The following is a 5,521-nucleotide window of genomic DNA, read 5'->3' as shown; positions in this document are numbered from 1 at the left end:
GAGGGTCTTCTCTTTGGCCACGGACACGTGGCCCGCCGAGCGTCAAGTGAATGATGAGGAGAACGCCGCGCTTGAACTAACCTTTACCCCGGAGGAGTTGGACCGAGTGCTTGGGCGATATGAAGCCGGACTCCGCGCCTGGGCCGGATGGGTTCCGGTGGCGTTCTTCAAGAGATTGCAGGAGAGTCTCAAGGGACCGATTCTTGCTATCCTTAACGATTTTGCCCTAGGGAGGGTTGACATTTCTCGTCTCAACTATGGGATTATCTCGCTCATCCCGAAAGTGAAGAGGCGGACACAGGTCAAACGAGTTTAGGCCTATAGCCCTTATCAATGTCATCTTTAAATTCATAGCTAAGGCCTACGCGTCTAGACTCTCCCCGATAGCGCAAAGGACGATAGATCGTAGCCAAACGGCTTTCATTAAGGGTAGATGTCTGCATGAGGGTGTGCTGGCACTACACGAGATTGCGCATGAGCTAAGGGCCAAGAAGCGAGAGGCCTTCTCCTCAAATTGGATTTCGAGAAGGCCTACGACGGAGTCGACTGGGGATTCCTTAGGGAGGTACTGCTGAGAAAAGGGTTCTCGGCAGCTACGACTCACCGCTTGTTGCAGTTGGTGTCTGGGGGTCAGACCGCTGTCAACGTCAACGGGGAAATTAGCCCATATTTTAGGAATGCACGGGGAGTGCGACAGGGGGATCCCTTATCCCCTATCCTGTTTGACTTTATGGTGGATGCTTTAGCGGCCATCCTGACAAAGGCAAACCAGGCGGGGCACATACAGGGAGTGGTGCCTCATTTAATCCCTGGGGGTGTCACCCATCTTCAGTATGCGGATGACACCTTGGTCTTGGTTGAGCCGTCTTACCTGGGGGTGGCCAACCTCAAGACCATCCTCCTTTGCTTCGAGAATATGTCGGGTCTTAAGATTAACCTGGCTAAAAGCGAGGCGGTTGTGACGGGGGTCACCGAGGAGGAAAAACGTTGGGTTGCGGAGGGCTTGAAGCTGTAGGTCGGGAACTCTCCCGATAAAGTATCTGGGGCTCCCAGTATCGGACAAATCCCTCTCAGTGGCGGATTGGCACTTTCTCACTGAGAAGGTGGGTCATAGGGTTGACCCGTGGCAGGGGCTATTTCTTGCTTCGGCAGGTAGGCTGGAATTGACCAACTCCTGCCTTTCGAGTCTCCCCATGTTTGCGATGGGCATCTACCTCCTCCACGAGTCCACGCATGGGGCGATGAATAGATCCAGAGCCCGCTTCTTTTGGGAAGGGACCGGGAACAAGAGAAAATACCACATGGTGGACTGGGCTACTGTGTGCGAGGCCGAAAGCGTTTGGGGGTCCGGGGATCCTTAACACGAAGTTTATGAACATTGCTTTGATGCTTGAAGTGGGTCCGGAAGCTTTACCAGAATGCGGAGGGTCTTTGGGCTGACTTAATCCGTGCCAAATGCACAGGAGACAATGACCTCTTTTCCCCTCTCGTGCCGACGAAGGGGTCCCGGATTACGGAATGCCATCCACAAGATTAAATGGTATTTCAAGCCGGGGGGCGAAACACCAGGTTAGGGATGGGGCCCGAACCTATTTTTGGCTGGACTGGTGGACCGGGAATGGTCCGCTTAGAGCGAGCTTCCCTCGTCTTTTTGAGGTGTGCGACAACCCCTTCGCTACGGTAGCGGGGGTTCGCTCTGCCGATGGGTGGCACATTAGATTCAGACGCGCCTTTGGGTTGGCGGAAACGGTGGAGTGGGCGAACTTGTGTAGGATTTTTGATCTCCACCCTTTCGAATCTGGAAATGACCTGGTTACTTGGGGATTGGAGGCTTCGGGGGAATACTCCACTAACTCCATTTACCACAGAATGTCTCTTGGTGCGGTGGTCACTCACCTCAAGGATGTTTGGAAAGTTAGGGTCCCGCCTAAGATCAAGATCTTCTTATGGCAGCTGCTCAGGGGACGCCTTCCATCTGGGGATCAGCTAGTCAAGCGGCACGGCCCTTCAGATGGGAATTGTGCTCTCTGTGGGGAGAGAGAGGATTGTTCTCACATATTCTTTGGTTGCGCCCTAGCAAAGTTTATGTGGGCTGGGGTACGGGAACTCCTTGGTGATGTGTGGAATCCAGCAGGGGCTGGGCAGTTTCTAGCTATCGTCCATGGTCTATCGGGGCCCCTTCGTAGGACAGCATGGTTTACCTTTGCGGCTCAGTCTTTGGGCCTTATGGAATATTAGAAATAAACTTGCTATTGAAGGGAAACTGATTAACTCTCCGGCTGATGCGATGTTCCAAATGGTGCTATATATGCAGAGATGGAGGGCTACGAGTCGAGAACGAAGGACCGGGGGCTGCTTGACATGACGATGGACGAGATCCGGAGGGTGCAGCTGCGGATGCGGAATGACGGAGCAGGGTGATGCATGCGTTCTTCATTTTTCTGTGCTTCATGTGTTGTACCCTGATAACTCGATACTTTGCCGCCCCGCGGGCTGATTGTTAGTGTGTGTTGACTTCGTGTGGTGGGTCCAGGACCCGTGGTGTTGTATGATCAAACTGTTGCTTTATCTATAAAGCCGGGCCTTTGGCCTTCTGTTTAAAAAAATGATGCCACCGCGTAGCCAATGGAGAAAATATGATGTCACATGAGCTATTTTCTCCATTTGCGGTTTAAGCCTTCCGTATGCTTTTCTTATTTGGACGATATATGAGTGCTCGACAGCGCGGTTCAGGGTCATACATCCAGTGCACTGTACCAAGTGAACGTTGCATGCGATTGTGTGTATTATCTGAGTATTGTTAATTTCCATTTTACATTTGGAAAATATACTTGTTGTATTACCAGGGGGCCAAAGGCCAAAATATATAGTACATGTACGGGTGCACATATGTAGAAAGCCCCCTAACACAGGGAGAAACTACAATATACAGATATATACATCTAACACCCCCTCAAACTCATGGTGGATCCAGAACACTGAGTTTGGAGAGTAAGAAATCATGCTGCGCTCGAGTCTGTGCCTTCGTAAAGAAATCCGCCAACTGCAAATCTGAAGGCACATAATGAACCGCAACAACATCATCCTGTACCTAGCACGTGTGTAAAAATCATCAACACCAATATGCTTGGTCAGCTCATGCTTGACCGGATCACGTGCAATACTGATAGCACTTGTACTGTCAAACAAAAATGGAGTGGGTGTCGTAACAGAGACCCCAAAATCTGCAAGCAACCACCGTAATCAAGTCACCTCAGCAATCAACAAAGCCATAGCCCGCAACTCAGCCTCAACACTCGAACGGGAAACTGCGACCTGTTTCTTCGTCTTCCAAGCAAAAAAGCGAACCACCAAGAAACACACAGTAAGCAGAAAGTGAACGACGATCCGTAGGATCACTCGCCCACGTAGCATCCGAATAGCACTGGAGCTGGAGAGAGCTGGAACGGGGAAAGAAAAGGCGACGAGTGATCGTGCCACGAAGGTAACGAAGAACACGGAGGAGATGACTATAGTGAACAGTGGTAGGAGCTGAGACAAGCCGACTCGAGAATATGAACAGGATAAGAAATATCGGGACGAGTGACGACAAGATAAACAAGACTCCCAACAAGATGGCGATAACGGGTGGGATCGGGAAGAGGATCACCATCAGTAGGACGAAGCTTAACATTAAGCTCCATAGGAGTATCAACCGTGCGCTCATCCCCAAGAGCAGCACGAGCAAGAAGATCCTGAATGTACTTTTCCTGAAAGATAGAAAAGCCATCAAAATTGGACGAAACCTCAATACCAAGAAAATAGCGAAGAGGACCAAGATCAGTCATAAGAAACTGATCACGAAGACGAGCCTTGACGAAGGCAATATACTTAGGATCATCACTAGTAATGATCATGTCATCAACATAGAGAAGAAGAAGAGTACGTCCACGAGGAGAAGTGTGAACAAAAAGTGCTGGATCATGAAAACTAGGAGAGAAACCAGCAGCAGTCACCATAGAGGCGAAGCGCTCAAACCAAGCACGAGGGGCCTGTTTGAGGCCATAGAGAGAACGTCGAAGACGACAAACCATCCCATCGGGAACAGAATATCCAGGAGGAGGCTGCATGTAAACCTCCTCACTCAAATCGCCATTAAAAAAGCATTCTGAACATCAAGCTGGGAGACAGACCAGCGGCGAACAGAAGCAACAGCAAGAAGGGTACGCACAGTAGTCATATGAGCCACAGGGGCAAAAGTCTCATCATAGTCACGGCCGGGCTCCTGCTGAAAACCACGAGCCACAAGACGCGCTTTATAGCGCTCAAGAGATCCATCACGAGCGAGTCTTAATTTTATAGACCCACTTACACGTGATGGGACGAACACCGAAGGGGGAGAAACAAGATCCCAAGTGCCGGTGCGCTCAAGCGCGGCGATCTCCTCAGCCATGGCAAGCTGCCATTCGAGGATGACGCTCGGCATCCCGATAAGAGTCGGCTCGGAAACGACGGAGAGACCATGCGCGACTAGTAGAGTAACGGGCCGGAGCACGACGCCGACGAACGGGCCGTGAAGGGGAAGCTCATCTGCGGAAGACAAGTCATCGGGAAGAAGAGGAAGAAGGGACAGCATCGGAAGGAGCCGAAGGCTGGAGAACGAGGAGTACTAGGTGGACTAGACGAACGAGAGGATGGCGCCGAAGGGCGCATCGAAGTAGCGAGGGAGGGGAGGAGGGACAGCAGGGGGTGCATCCGGAAAAAGAAGAAAAGAGATATCATCCACCGGGTAAGTACCCGAGGTGGGGCGAGGATAGAAGGAACGCGTCTCATCAAACGTGACGTCACGAGAGATGCGCATCCGACGACCAACGGGGTCCCAACAGCGATAGCTGATGGCGTGTAACTCACACGTTCGTTGGGAACCCCAAGAGGAAGGTATGATGCGCACAGTAGCAAGTTTTCCCTCAGAAAGAAACCAAGGTTTAATCGAACCAGTAGGAGCCAAGAAGCACGTTGAAGGTTGATGGTCGCGAAATGTGATGCGGCGCAACACCGAGGATTCGGCGCCAACGCGGAACACTGCACAACACAACCCAAGTACTTTGTCCCAACGAAACGGTGAGGTTGTCAATCTCACCGACTTGCTTGTAACAAAGGATTAAGCGTATCGAGTGGAAGATGATTGTTTGCAAGAAAATAGTAAAACACAATTGCGGTAGAATTTATGCTATGTAAAGAATTGGACCGGGGTCCACGGTTCACTAGAGGTGTCTCTCCCATAAGATAAAAGCATGTTGGGTGAACAAATTACGGTCGGGCAATTGACAAATAGAAAAAGGCATAACAATGCATATACATGATATGATAAATATAGTGAGATTTAATTGGGCATTACGACAAAGTACATAGACCGCCATCCAAGCTGCATCTATGCCTAAAAAGTCCACCTTCGGGTTATCATCCGAACCCCATTCGGTATTAAGTTGCTAAGCAACGAGACAATTGCATTAAGTATGGTGCGTAATGTAATCAACAACTA

This window comes from Lolium rigidum, chromosome 7 (genome assembly GCF_022539505.1).
Source record: "Lolium rigidum isolate FL_2022 chromosome 7, APGP_CSIRO_Lrig_0.1, whole genome shotgun sequence".
NCBI classification, from domain to species: Eukaryota; Viridiplantae; Streptophyta; class Magnoliopsida; order Poales; family Poaceae; genus Lolium; species Lolium rigidum.
The sequence above is the reverse complement of the archived record's forward strand: the minus strand, read 5'-3'. Positions refer to the sequence as shown.